At 41.7% G+C, this 15,097-nt stretch overlaps 1 pseudogene; it reads right to left on the bottom strand.

The window, feature by feature from the left end:
- Positions 1–5,746: 5,746 nt before the first annotated feature.
- On the bottom strand, positions 5,747–5,846 carry LOC123459092 (annotated as a pseudogene).
- Positions 5,847–15,097: the final 9,251 nt, after the last annotated feature.

The following is a 15,097-nucleotide window of genomic DNA, read 5'->3' on the forward strand; positions in this document are numbered from 1 at the left end:
AAGTCAGCCAAAATAAACCCTTTCCTCCCATCAGTTGCTTTTGGTTGTCTGTTTTTCCCTAGCAACACAAAGGTAACTGCAACATGTAGGTAATGAAAAGTCACTGAACAAAGAGTTACTTGAAGATATCACTATGTTAAGCAATTAATTACTGTTTACTCAGAACAAACAAGGGAAAGATCCCTGCTTATTTTGCAATTTTTAAATGTTTATTCAAGGATCTATACAATGTTTCACCTCCTATTATTAAGGGAAAACCACAGAAAAATCACTTGTTTCTGTATTTAGGTTTTAAGTTTATTTTTCTATTTTCAAGCACAGAAAAGCATACAGAGAGAGAGAGAGAGAGAGAAAGAGAAAGAGAGTATGTGTCAGGGCCTCTAGCCAGTGCAAACAAACTCCAGATGCATGCACAACTTAATGCATCTGACTTTACGTGAGTGCTGCGGAATCAAACCTGGGTTGTTAGGCTTTGCAGGCAAGTGCCTTAACATCTGAGCCATCTCTCCAGTTCCCTTGTATTTACTTTTTTAAAGCTGCTTTTCACTTCATGTAATACAATTTTTGAGAGAATATACTTAAATGGTTATCTTGAGAGAAATGAGTAGGTTAAAGCTATTAGAAATAAAGGCTTCCTTGTTATGAATCAATGTTTATGACATAAACTAATCAAACCCAATACAACTTTTTTTTTTTTTTTTTATTGAGAAGTGTTAAATGGTTGACATCTGAGCCTTGCCATGAATAGCTATGCGAACGTAGGACCTGCATTTTCTTTTTGCCCCTGAGCATATCCCTTACTGGAGTGTTGTAGAAACTGAATTCTGCTAATAACAATAGGCATAGACAGAATCAATGAGAAAAGCTAGCTCTCTCCATCCAAGGTAGCAAGAAAGGTTCAGCCTAGTCAAACAAGACCTTTAGAAAATAATAGCACCACCTCAAACAAACACCACAAAACAGCTGTGGTCTTGTCACCTCCTACCAGCCAAGGATAAGTATATTGAGAAGACTTCCACTGTCACTGATACAGGATTTGGGGGTTCAGTAGGGTCCCCACATCTATGAACCCCAAATTTGGGGTCTGTTCTACCTTTAATAAAGAATTGGTAAGACAGAGTCAAGAAAGATAAATTATGAATTTTTAAGTTTAGTTAGGGAGAAATCACAAATTGAGGGTTTATTTAAGGGAGAAATCATAAATTGCAAGGTTTGTTTAAGGGAGATTGGGAGCTACGATAGAGTCATAAACACGTGAGAAGCAGGAAACATGCTCTCATGTGGAAACACTGCATAGTTTATAAGGTACAGTTAATAGAAATTGAGGCTTTGGGGGGAAAACTGGAATAGAACCTCAAGCAAGTGGAGGGTAGTTAAACTGAGACTTACAAGGAAAGACTGAAGTAGAGCCGTAAGCACATGGAGGATAGAACATAGATGCATATGTAGGAAGATTTATGGTCAGCATCTGCCACGTGCTTTCTGTGGAGGGAAGTTAAGAGGGCAAATCTTGAGGCTCAAGGAAGAATAAGAAACTATCAAAGCAGAGACCGAGAAAGACGTTCAGAGGAGCAATGAGTAATGAAAAGTGACACCCATGGTTGCCCTGAGTTTAAGGAAACCGCACAGATAGCAGGCCTGGAGTTAGAGAAAGCACCCACTTGCTAGTTCTCGAGTGTAAGGAAAATATGTATGTGTTAGATTCAGAGAGAGAGAAAAATCATGCATGTAATCAAGGTGAGAAGTTACCCCAAATTTTAAGGCAGAGGCAAGCAGAAAAGATTCCCCAGACCAAAAAAACTGTATTATGCTCTCCATACCCTCACCCAGCCAGAGAAGCTGAGTGGAGCAGGGAGGAACTAGTGACAGGAAGAAGAGAGCAACCTTTATAGGCAAGGGGAAGACCCAGTTGGTTCGTAGATTTGGAGGGTAGATCCTAGAGCAAGCCCACGGGGGCCAGCCCATCTAGGTAGCACGTTAGACTGAAGACAGCAGGGCCACTGAAAATCAGTCTCCATCAGACACAAGTTCCATTTCTGCTAAGAGCTCCATTCCTGTACCAGGGTGAGATGGCATGTGGGGTGGCATCTCTTGGTTCTCTCTGGGACTCTATTTCTTATTTCTTTTTTCTTTTTCTTTTTCCCTTCCTCCCTTCCTCCCTCCCTCCCTTCTTTCCTTCCTTCCTTTCTCTGTCTCTCTCTCTCTCTTTCTTTCTTTCTTTTTTTGGCTTTTTGAGGTAGGGTCTCACTCTAGCTCAGGCTGACCTGGAATTCACTCTGTAGTCTCAGGGTGGCCGCAAACTCACAGCAATCCTCCTACCTCTGCCTCCCAAGTGCTGGGATTAAAGGCATGCGCCACCACACCCAGCTGGGCCTCAATTTCTAACTGAAACTTACTAAAAAAAAAAAAATAGCTTTCTCTTACTGTCTTTCATCACTAGAAGGGGACTCACTATTTCTCTCCATCAGTGTGATATCAGTGAATGTTCCAGGGGAGCTTGACGTCTATCTAGCTAGGAAAGAACAGAACCTGCAGAACCACCCAAACCTTTGTCGCACATAGAGGAGAGAGTGGAACTGCCCTCACTTCTAGTCAGGATGGAATCAAAAAAAGGAGAGCAGCCACCAATCTCCCTCTCAGCCTATCAAAGTTAAGAAGCAGAATCTCCCCTTCCCTATCTTAGGCGGCTGAGGAGAGAATTTAATTGTCCAACCTCACCTGGCATCAAGCAGGTGGGGAGTTGTCAGAGTTGCTGCATGGTATTTAGGGTAGAGTCTCCCAATATAGCATCCAAAATGGACAGGTTCCAGTCACCTCTCACTGTTATACCAGGAACAAATAAGGCAGGGAGTAATTGAGGAACACACCCAATGTCCACCTCTAGCCTTCATATGTACGCAGCACACAGGTGCACATGCACCCACACACATGTGTTCTCACACACATATGAACATGCATATGTATACACACCATACACACATTCCAGCATCCACACATCAGAACAGTTTGATATAGGAAGAGGGTTAAACACAACCAGTGGAATAAGAAGGGTATAGGAGGGGTACACACAACCAGTGGAATAGAACAGAGAACAATGAGTGCAAAAGCATCAAGTAGCACGTGCAAATGTAGCCAACTGGGCTTTCACAAAAGTGCAAATGGAATTCAAGGAAGAAAGGATAGTTTCTTAGCTGAAGAGCTCTCTTGCATTCTTTATAGACATTTGGTCAAAAATCACATGTTCTTTATTTAAAAAATATAAAAAGCCAACTCAAAATTCCTTAGATTCTTCCTTCTATACCCATGAGAATGTTGGCAATATTTGTGGAAGAAGGCTGTCTGAAGTAATTAAAGACAGAACTATATGCTTTTTCCTCCAGAGTTCTGGTTGAATTCTTCCAAGTTGTACTCAAGTCATAAGGGGCACAGTTTGTATAGTAATGCCCTGACCTGATAGGAGGCAGCTGCAGAGGCCGAGAGAGAAGATGCTATCCGATCCGATACACCAACACTACAAGGATTTAGAGCTACTTCTGTTCACCTTACTTTGCCCATGAATGGGCTATCCTGAAAATATCAGGCAAGGACATGAGTCAGCAAAGCACAGGACATGACAAACACTCATGAAAGACAGGAATACTATTCTTTTATCTTTATCTTTTCTCCTACTACTGATGGATGAGGTCCTCTGCATGCTAGGCAACCCCTCTACTACAGAGCTACATCCTGCTTCTTTTATTTCTTTATTTAGAAATAGTCTTACTGTTTCTTGCCCAGGCTGGTTTACAATCCTACTGCCTCATGAATAGCTGGGATTACAGGTTTGTGTATTTGCATGATTGCCTGAGGCACCTTCCTCTGGGAGCAGGAAGTGCCCTGGGGAGCCAAAAGAATGAGAAACACATTACCTTCTTCCCACCCATGGCTTTAACAGCAAACTGGAGGCTCAACATTCAAGCCCAGTCCATCTTTTATTTTCCACTCTCTAATTTCTGCTTTAGAATTCAAAGACTTAATCTTCTGATGGGGGACCTGGCACCTCCTCCATTCCAATTCAGGTTTTATTTTTATTTATTTATTTTTTCCAGGTTCAATCCTTGGCAACTGCTTTGGGCAAACCACTCCTCACAGCCCAACTGTAATAGAACTCCTTATCTCAGCTAATTTGTTAGCAGACAGCTTTCCCTGCATTTTACTTGTTTCACAGGAAGGAACTAGGAAGTGATACAAGCTTATCCAATACGCCTGTGTGATTTATAGCTGATAATAAAATGTTGTGTGGTGGACATCTGCTGTTTTTACCTGCAGAGTATTCCATACTACTTGTTTGGAACACTACAATTTTTCCTTGAGGGATAATCCATATTTTTACTTAATATGTTTTTAGAACTGTCATCCAAGTGGCTGCAAATATGCAGAGAGCCCCTCCATGCCAAGAGATTGACATAAAATCTATGTAAGGCTAATTAATCTGTCATCCAGAAATATAGAATTTGAACATTGAACATTAGTAGACTTAATGAAAAGCACAAGGTGGAGAAATCATTGGAGCTGAATTGTTCTAACCATGGCAACTTAAGGCATCTTTTTGTTCTTTGTTTTTTTGCTTTTCGAGGTAGAGTCTCACTCTGGTCCAGGCTGACCTGGAATTCACTTGTAGTCTCAGAGTGGCCATGAACTCATGGCAATCCTCCTACCTCTGCCTCCCAAGTGCTGAGATTAAAGGCGTGCGCCACCACACCCAGCTCTTTAGGACATTTTTTAAAAAATGTAAGATGACAGTTCTAAAAATGTCATTCTGCTTTTTCTTTTATTCATTAAAGAGAGAGACAGAGAAAGAGAATGGGTACTCCAGGTTCTCTAGCCACTGCAGTCAAACTCCAGACACATATGCCACCATGTGCATCTGGTTTATGTGGGTACTGGGAAATCAAACCTGGGTTCTTAGGCTTCGTTGGCAAAACTCTTAAACACTAAGCAATCTCTCTAGCTCAGCATTCTGATTTTCTTGATTCAGTCTTTTCTGGTATTTGCTGCTTTAGTCTAATTGTTCCCCTTAATTCCCCTTTTCTGCACAGATTAGACTAAATCTATTTTTGATGCCTTAAAATACTAGCTGACACAATATTCTGATCATTATTATCATGATAAACATCGCTAAATTGCATTGAGGCCTTACTGCTAACCAGATTTGAGCAGTGTGGAACCTGTTAAAGCCAGTGGCTCTTGAGTTTGTTGTCCTGAGACTTGCAAATAATTGACATGTGCAGATTTGGCACAGACTCAGAATGGGCCTGCTGGTAGTTAAAAAAAAAAAAAAAACACAAAACAACAACAACAAAAAACCTGTGAAAAGCTTCTAGAAGGAAAAGAACTGGGATGCTGTCCTTGGTCACCATCTTGAACACTCAAGTTTAGGGTTCAGGATGCAATTCTTTTAGTCTTACTAACACAGGCTGGCAGCTGTGTTCTGTTAGGTTTGTGTCCCTAAAAGAAGGCTGCCTTGCTCCTAATCTCTATCAATAGATGTTAAATAGTATTTTTGAAAAATATTTCTTGAGAAAACTGTGACTTACAGAAATTAAGTAGTTTAGTTAGGATTATAATGCCACCAGGTAGAGGAGGCAGGGCTTAATATTTCCAACTACTACTTATCATTACCAGAAAATGAATGCCACAGATTATTTTGATTGTGTGGAACTATTTTCACAATAAACTCACAAAATCTGCAATTAAAGATGACCTAAAAAAACAAACACAGAACACTTGCACATTCTTGCACAGGGGCCAGATTAATCTTTTCTGTATCTTTCCAATTTTAGTATATGTGCTGCTGAAGTGTGTACAAGATGACCTTTTTCTAACATTTCCACAAGTAGCATTCTAGCTACTTGGCCTCCTAAGTTTTGAGACACAAAATGAGGAAATAAAACATGAGAAATTTCTTATACTATCTTATTAAAGATCCCTTCTCCGTATACATATGTAAGGAATACATGTAGTTGTCTAATACAATGCAGCAGCAAGTCAGCCAGAGACAAGGATGGGAGAACAAAAAGATACCTGGCAGCCTGACCACTTCAGCAACAAATGCTATTTGAATACCTGTTAGGTACTGCATAATATGCTAGGCACTAGGGATTTTGAGCAGAAAAAGATACCATGCATTCTTCTAAGGAAAAAAGTTACCCAAACACTAGTTGAAGATGGCAAAGTTGACATTCAAAGTCACAGTAAAACAGGATCTTGAGCAGTAGAGATTGGCTTCAACCCTGATCCTAACAAGAACAGATGGGTATTTCTAACCAATGAGCAGTGTAGGGCTATTGGATGGAAAATTACTAGGAAGTAGCATTAAATATATAAAAAAAATGATGACTAAACATATGGATAAGAATATTGCTGAAGGTGGACCAGAATGATAAGATATTGAGGTAGTCAGATATCAGGGAAGAGCAATTTAGGATTCTCAAATGTACTCTAAAATGACATATGGTGCTCAGCCCACATTTAATAAGCACAGTTCATCTACAGACTCAGAGAAACCTATCTAACTGAGGCGTGTGTGTGTGTGTGTGTGTGTGTGTGTGTGTGTGTGTGTGTATGTGCGCACATTGGTTGTACCTGTCAGGGCCTCTTGCCACTTTGAGTCTGGCTTTACATGAGTGCTGGAGAATCAAACCCAGGCTAGCAAGTAATACAAATAAGCACTTTTCACTTCTGAGCCATCCCGTCAGCCCGAGAATACGCAGAGCAGAACGAACCTTCAAAATTGTAAAACAGGATCAGAATAGAATTGCACATTCCAGAGAAGGAAGAGCTGAAATGTCAGATGCCATGGAGAGGTTAAGATGCGATGGAGGAAAACACATACCTTTAAAGCCACAAGGCCAAGCAGATGTGGTTGAAAATCTCCAAATCTTTAAGCTAAAATAAACCTTAATTTATCTGAGGTATTTATTACAGCTGTGAAAATCTTACTAACCCAGCATCTCTCAAGGGGAATAGAAAACAGGAGAAACATATAATTGGGATAAAAGGCAGAGGTCAGAGGGAAAGGAAGAGAGGCAGTGAAGGAGATATCTGATGCTGCATACCAGGTGGGATGAAGGAGCCACGGAGAGGCAGGAGACCTGCCGTGAAGAGTGACTCTCGCCATGTTTGAAGCTGTTTGTCTTGCTTCAGTGTAATTCACCTCCTCTAAAGGTTTGTACCCAACTCCCAGTACAATGTGCTAGCCACATACAGATCTGGGTGAGTGGAGTTTGTATAAGTAATGGCAAAGAATTTAAATGTCAAGAGTAGATTGTTTGGAGGCTGGAAAGATTGCTTGGTGGTTAAGGCACTTGCCTGTGATGCCTAAGGATCCAGGTTCGAGTCCCCAATACCCACATAAGCCAGATGCACAAGGTTGTACATGCATCTAGAGTTTGTTTTCAGTGGCTAGAGGCCCTGGTGCACCCATTCTGTCTCTCCTTCCTTCTCCTCCCTCTCTCAAATGAAAAATAAATAAAATATATTTTTAAAAAAGAATAGATTGTTTTGATATAGAACAACATATGCCACTTATACAATAATCTACTGTAGAACTAGGAGAAGGAAGCTTGGGGTTACCATGGTGAGTGCTTTGTATTTTCACATCCTTAGCTGGGTGCAGTATATAGTCAGAAGTAATTGGATTAAATCTCCAAGGCAAAAGCATGAACATTTCTGTTACAAACATCAAGTCTAAAGGGTATTTTTTGGGGGCTAAGCAACATGTAATTGGAGGCCTTACAGAGACCAAGGTCCACACAGTGAAGTCCAGGCTGTGAGGAGGGACAGGGAATCAAAGAGCTTGCAATATTCTATTTATTTATTTAAGAGAGAGTGTGTGTGGGGGGAGAGAGAGGGTGGGGGAAAGAGAGAGAGAGAGAAAAGAAGAAGAAGAAGGAGGAGGAGGAGGGGGAGGAGGAGGAGGAGGAGAAGAAGAAGAAGAGACAGGTGAAGAGAGAATGGACATGCCAGGGCCTCTAGCCACTGCAAACGAACTCCATATGCATGCACTACCATGTGCTTTTGGCTTACATGGGTCCTAGGGAATTGAAGCAGGGTCCTTAGGCTTTGCAGACAAATGCCTTAACCACTAAGCCATTTCCCCAGCCCTTATTTATTTATTTGAGCTTGCAATATTCTTTGAACCATCCCTGTGAAAGGAAGGAAAGAGACTGACTTAGCTAGAAAGATTGTATTTTTTCATCAGAGTGGGAGATAGGAATATTTTTGCATGCCAAGTAGAACAGTAGAAAGTTTATTGTTTTTGCACAGCAGGTGCATGCTGAGAGTACATTTATAAAGCGTTCCAATGCCAAAGCAGGAGAGGCAATGATAACAATTACAGTAGCATAAATGGAGTTTCAAAATCACAGCATGGTGCTGGCAGAAATGATGTCAAACAAGAAGCTAAGAGCAGTTAGCCTTGGAACAGAATATCACTTCACCAGACTGCACCAGGAGCTGCCTTTCACAGATGTGGAGATGGTTATTAGTCAGAAGATAGCACTACCACAGCCAGTAGATCTGACAGCCTCAATCTTCCTTTCCGGTGTCTGCTTCATATGGAGCAGAACTTTCCCCCTCCCCTGAAAACATGTAAAAGAGGGTCACTCCTGGGCTTGAGAAATGGCTTAGCGGTTAAGCGCTTGCCTGTGAAGCCTAAGGACCCCAGTTCGAGGCTCGGTTCCCCAGGTCCCACGTTAGCCAGATGCACAAGGGGGCGCACGTGTCTGGAGTTCGTTTGCAGAGGCTGGAAGCCCTGGCGTGCCCATTCTCTCTCTCTCCCTCTATCTGTCTTTCTTTCTGTGTCTGTCGCTCTCAAATAAATAAATTAAAAAAAAAAAAAGAGGGTCACTCCTCTTCCTCTCAGTGTGTGAACCATGGGCACTACTCATCAGGGCTGGTAACCGTCAGCTTCACATGCTGGTGTCCCTCTCTCTACTCTCCCCAGTATATGAGTACATGCTAAACATTAGTTATGCGAACTGAAGTCCCCCCCAAATTCACACCTATCATGAAGATTCTACTTTTCCAAAGGCTGACTTCCTGATTAGAACTTCCTGTGACTGTGGAAAGTTTGGATGCTGCATGTCGATCGAGTCAAATTATCTTGGGCTATCATTTGCCCCTTAGTTGCCATTCATTTTCTATCTGTGCATGACCTAAAATCCATTGACTATCATGTGAAACATTTTGGGATATATGAGAAGCTTCTGATAACCAAAAAGCTAAGAATGTCATTTGAAACCTATAGCAAAGCTTTTCATGCTTTGCTATAACCTACTATTTCTACAAATGTACTAGAAAACTATTTTGGTTTATTAATTTCTTTTTGTCTATAAATAAAAAAACCTTAATGAAATTGTTACTATGTTGGAACATGATATTTGGGGTATTTGGAGTATGTGTTCCCAGGCTGTGGTGTCTCATATTTGGCTCCAGAATAAATGATCTCTTATTCTCTTTGAAGTGAGAGCAGTGATTTTTGTATCAGTGGTTGCATATCATAATAGTGAATATTTTTTATTGAGAACTTTTTGTGTGAATATATTGTCTAATGGTAATATTTCCATTGGGTTATACTCTTATGCTCCACCTCACCTGGCCTGTTTCACTGAGGACCCTCCTCAGTGGGTTTCCAGTATTTACTGTGGGTTCATGAATGTACCAGTCTCTGTGGGGGAGACAATGCCTCAAAATACTCCTTCCCATCCTGTGGCTCTTAAATTCTTTCTTGCCCCTCCACTGCAATGTTCCCTGAGCCTTGAAGTGTGTGTTGTAAGTCTCTTTTAGTGAGCTTTCAGCTGCCTGTGATTTTCTGCTTTGATTAGTTTTGAGTCACCTCACTGACATCATCTGCCATATTGCTGAAGGAGGTTCTCAGGGTAGCAGTGAGTGCAGGACTCATACTAATGTTTTCTAGGCTGTAGTAGCTGTGACATAGGTGACTTGTCTCATGCGAGGCAGTTGGCTTTCTTTTCTTGTCATACTGTTGGGTCTAGGGTTTCCCCAGTACTCACTGCCTTCTGTAAGCAGCAGATAGTTTACTAAGAGTGAGAGCAGCATAGATTAAGGTATTTAAACAGAGACATGTAGACTTTTTGACTAGCATAAACTCTCATTTTAGCCAAAGAATAGTAGAAGCTTCCCTATAGGGTCTGTGACCTTTCATTCTGTTGTAGATCAATTTTCTCAAAATTGAAACATTCCTTCCTAGGGCAGGGGAGGAAGGAATCCCAGAAAACTCAGGAAGTCAACAAATCTGGGGAAGGGTGGCAAGTCCTTGCCCTAAGGCTATATAAAGAGCAAACAACTTCATAGTAAGACACTCTAGTGTGAGCTGCCTGCAGGCCATGTAGTATGCTTGAGACCAGCTGAGCTGCCTGCAGGTTGTGAACAGACACTGTGAGTTGTCATTTGTGCTGGGCTGGGCTTTTCGGTGATGCAGCTGCTTTTGAGTCATCTACTGCTCCTGCAAGCAACCTCTCAATCTGTTCTTTAAGTACTCCAATAACCTCATTGGGTCATCAAACTAGTATTGGTATAATTATCCTTTGGTTTGTCATCTGTGCTCTATGTGGGGTGAAGATATGTGTTTGAATCTCCCTAGAGAAAATTTTTCCTGTGACACAAGCCATAAGCTTCTTACTTGGTTCTGGCTGCCAGCTATGATTTCCCTCCCATTGAGCAACCTTGTATGCAATCAGAGAGCAGTTGTTTACCCCCATAGCCCGTGTGTCACTATTGAACCAGTGTGTCCATCTTGCTTGGTTGGTTGATTTTGTAGCTTGCAAGATCTACTGCTTGTTTTTGCTGTTGGTGGGCATCCTTAACAGCTTGCATAGTGCTTTCTAGCACCATGAGAGCTAGCCAATAGGGAGGAGTCCATCTCAGTTCCAGCATCATCTTTCAGTGTTCTGTTAGTCATGTCACACTATTTTTGTTCTCTGCTCATGGACACAGAATCTCTAATGTGGTATTCTAGTTAGCCTCCACCAAACATTAGAATAAGCATGAAAGTTGAAATTTGTTTGTCATATTGGGATTAGATGTTTTCTCAAATTATCATCCATTATTTTATAGTAATTCTAGTTTCAAAAGAATCAACTTCACTCATATGAACTCATCAGCATAATATTTCCATTAACTATACAATAAAATACTCCCAAAATTATTCTATAATCTGATGTATGTCAATGGGCTGTAGGCAACAATCATAGATATATGCATATGTATGTCTATAACATACCTTAATTAGGAATGCTTGTGTGATTTAATTCAAATGGACTCCATTGGTCACTTCTTATGTGTAGCTCTTACAATCTTTCTGCCAACTCATCTGCAATGTTCCCTAAGCCATGGTAGGCCTGTTAGCAGTATTATTTAATGTTGAGTTCTTTGTATTCTGGATTTCTGCCTTAATAGCTTTTGCTTGATCACTGTGTCTGCCACCATTATCCTGGAGTAGTTGTCAGTCTAGCAGTAAGAGTAGTGTTCAAGGCACCACTTCCTCTGCAAGTTCTCCTGAACTCTGGCAGATGTAGAAGAGGTGGCAAGTCTCTTGGTGGGAAGTTGGTTGTCTTCTTGCCTTATCAATGGTCTCGACTCTCCTCCATAATCTCTGCCATTTGTAAAGTAAAGCAGATTCTCTGACCAAGAATGAGAGCAGCATGAGTTAAAGGGGGTATGAAAAGTTATTTGAGAGATTTTTAGTGTACAAACCTATTTTCCTATTCTAGAAAACAGTGGCGGACTTCTTTATGAAGTATGAGTGTCCTCACTATAGGAATCTGATTTAGTTTCCAGTACCAGGTATGAGTACCCACTGAGTGGGCCTCATGTCTAATCAGAGAAGAGGTGGTGACCTGCCGAGTCTATGTGCCACTATTGCCCAAGTGTGTTATTCTTGCCCAACTGGTTGTTGTCTACAGGGTCTCCTGTTTATTCATGCTGTTGGTATCTCTTTGCTTCCAGCATGTCCCATAGGGCTTTCCAGCAATATGAGGGCTAGCTAGGTGGGAGCTAGTTTCCCTGAAATTCCTTTAGCCTTGTTTTGATCTATATTTTTTGTTTGTTTGTTTATTTGAGAGTGACAGACAGAGAGAAAGAGGCAGAGAGAGAGAGAGATGGAGAGAGAATGGGCACGCCAGGGCCTCTGGCCACTGCAAACAAACTCCAGACACATGTGCCCCCTTGTACATCTGGCTAACGTGGGTCCTGTGGAATTGAGCCTTGAACTGGGGTCCTTAGGCTTCACGGGCAAGTGCTTAAACCGCTAAGCCATCTCTCCAGTCCTGATCAATTTTTTTAATATCTATTTTTATTTTTTTATTAGAGAAGAGAGAGGGAGTAAGGAGAGAGAAAGAGACAGAGAGAGAGAGGGAGAGAGAGTGAGTGTTATCATGCCAGGGTCTCTAGCCACTACAGACAAACTCCAGATGCACGTACCACCTTGTGCATCTGGCTTACATAGGACCTGAAGAATCGAACCTGGGTCCTTAGGCTTCTCAGAAAAGTACCTTAACCACTAAGCCATTTCTCCAGCCCTTTGATCTCATTTTGATTGTTTTTGATTTCATTAATCCATCTATGGAGTACTGTTTCCTGCTTCCCTTTGGTTTTCTTCAGCTATCTTTTGAGATGTCCTTGCTGAGTCTCTTCCATTTTATTCATCCATCCTTTGAGTTCTTTTTGTTGCCTTTTTTCCAATTCATTTACTTTGATTTGTAACTTCAATTTGTTTGGCCAGCTTTCTTCCATTTCCTTCAGCCATTTTTGGAGTTCCTGTTTGATTACTCTTTGTCCTTTTTTGCCATTCAACAAGCTGTTTGTACATGGCCTCATTAAGTTCATTAAAAGTACTTGTTGAGATTTCATTCTGGGCTTCTATGTCTTTCACTAGAGGCTTCCACTGTGGGGGTAGGTAATCTTGGTGGAGATCCCTTTGCTGGGAGTTTTTGTTACTTGTTTTATGCTGGTTTTTGCCCATCTTGAATTCAGCTGTCTTACTGAAGATGCACAATAGCAGCTCTGGTATAGCCTGTGTTGGGTAGCCTGGTCTAAACTGATCAAGATGGGTGTGGAATTGAAGTCTATACACTGGACTGTGGTGAGTGCACGTGGGCCTGAGCAGAGTACTTTGAGTGTAGCTCCTCTGGGCCAATCTGGATAAAATCTTGGGAGACTTGGCTTTCCTGGCATCCAAGCTGGGAGCTTTTCATCCAGTCTTATTCACTGTCTGGCTTTTTGGAGTGAGATAAGCTCCAAGCTTCTCCTAGATGATGAGACTGGTACATAGTTGCCCTCCACTTCAGCCCTTTTTCAGGTGATTACTTTTGGTTGGGGGCAGGGCTTGGAAGGAGAGTGTGAGAAGTAGGATCTATGTTGGTTGGCTGCTTCAAGCTGTTCTTTCACTGACTTTACCCTCCCAGGCCGCCACCCAGGGATGGCTCTACCCTTGGGGCATAAGACCCAAGTTCAGTCCTGTCTAATAATGGCTCACACAGTCCTGCTCCCAGTTGCTCTTCTGTTGATTTTGCCCTTCAGTTCCTTTCCGATCCTAAGTGTGGAATCCCTCTTATTGTGTTTGATATTTATAACGCTGTTTCCATGGCTTCTCCAGAGGTATATTTGGTGCCTTTTCTCTCCTTAGCATAGTGAATTGGTTTTCCTTTGACAAGATTTTGACAAGGTTGCTTCCTAGCAGGTCTAACTTGGAAAAACATAATGCAGATCAAACTTCCCCTTCTCTCCATGACAGAATAACTGACACTTGGCTGGTTCTTGATCCATAAAAAATACAAAAATTTGACAAAATAAATAAAATAGCATACTCATACATTGGACACATGTCAGGTAGGATGGCGGTCTCTGAGGAGATTGGGTAAAGTAAGTCATAGGTTACTCTGTTTGGATGTAGTTTAAGTGTGTCCCACACAAATTCATTTGTTGAAAGCTTGGCCCACATTATGACTAATGAGATGGTGGAGCCATTAAGCAGTGGGGCCTGGTATGAGATCAGAAGATTGGCCCTCCCTATGTACTGGCTTCATATCTTGCTATGTGATCAGCTCTTCACTTTCTGTACCATCATTATGATGCATTTTCCATGGGGTCCTTTCCAGAGCCAAGCTAATGCTGGCACGATGCCCTTGAACCTCTAAACTAAATAACACCTTTATATATGAAGCTTCAGAGCATATTGCAATATTACTAGAAGGATTTAATCTGGGTGTGGTGTCACACACCTTTTTTTAAAAAAAATTATTTATTTATTTATTTGAGAGCAACAGACACAGAGAGAAAGACAGGTAGAGGGAGAGAGAGAGAATGGGCGAGCCAGGGCTTCCAGCCTCTGCAAACGAACTCCAGACGCGTGTGCCCCCCTGTGCATCTGGCTAACGTGGGACCTGGGGAACTGAGCCTCGAACCGGGGTCCTTAGGCTTCACAGGCAAGCACTTAACCGCTATGCCATCTCTCCAGCCCGTGTCACACACCTTTAATCTCAGCACTGGGGAGGCAGAGGTAGGTGGATTGCTATGAGTTAGAGACCACCCTGAAACAGGTGTGGAGAGATGGCTTAGCTGTTAAGGCACTTGCCTGCATAGCCCAAGTACCCAGGTTCGATTTCCCAGTACCCAAGTAAGCCCAATGTCCAAGGTGTTTGTGGAGTTTGTTTGCAGTGGCTGGAGGACCTGATGCACCCATTCTCTCTCTCACACATATATAAGTAAAAATAACATATTAAATCCAGGTCAGCCTGGGATAGAGTGAGACCCTGTCTCAAAAAACAAAACAGAAAAATAACAACAAGAAGAAAATAAAAGAAAGCTGATAAATATATTTGGTTACTTTGAGGAACTTTCTAGAATGAGTGGTATAAGAAGGGAACATTCAAACACAGCTTAGAGATCATCTTGATTTGAGGAGACAGAGATTAGAATTACAGGATTTTGCAGGGTTGAAATTTGCACTACAAAGGGAGTTCACAGCAAATATGAACACTGCATCTTACCTCCTGATTATTTTGCTGAACCTTAGGCTATGCAACACAAAACTCCA

Source organism: Jaculus jaculus, chromosome 2 (genome assembly GCF_020740685.1).
Source record: "Jaculus jaculus isolate mJacJac1 chromosome 2, mJacJac1.mat.Y.cur, whole genome shotgun sequence".
Lineage (NCBI taxonomy): Eukaryota > Metazoa > Chordata > Mammalia > Rodentia > Dipodidae > Jaculus > Jaculus jaculus.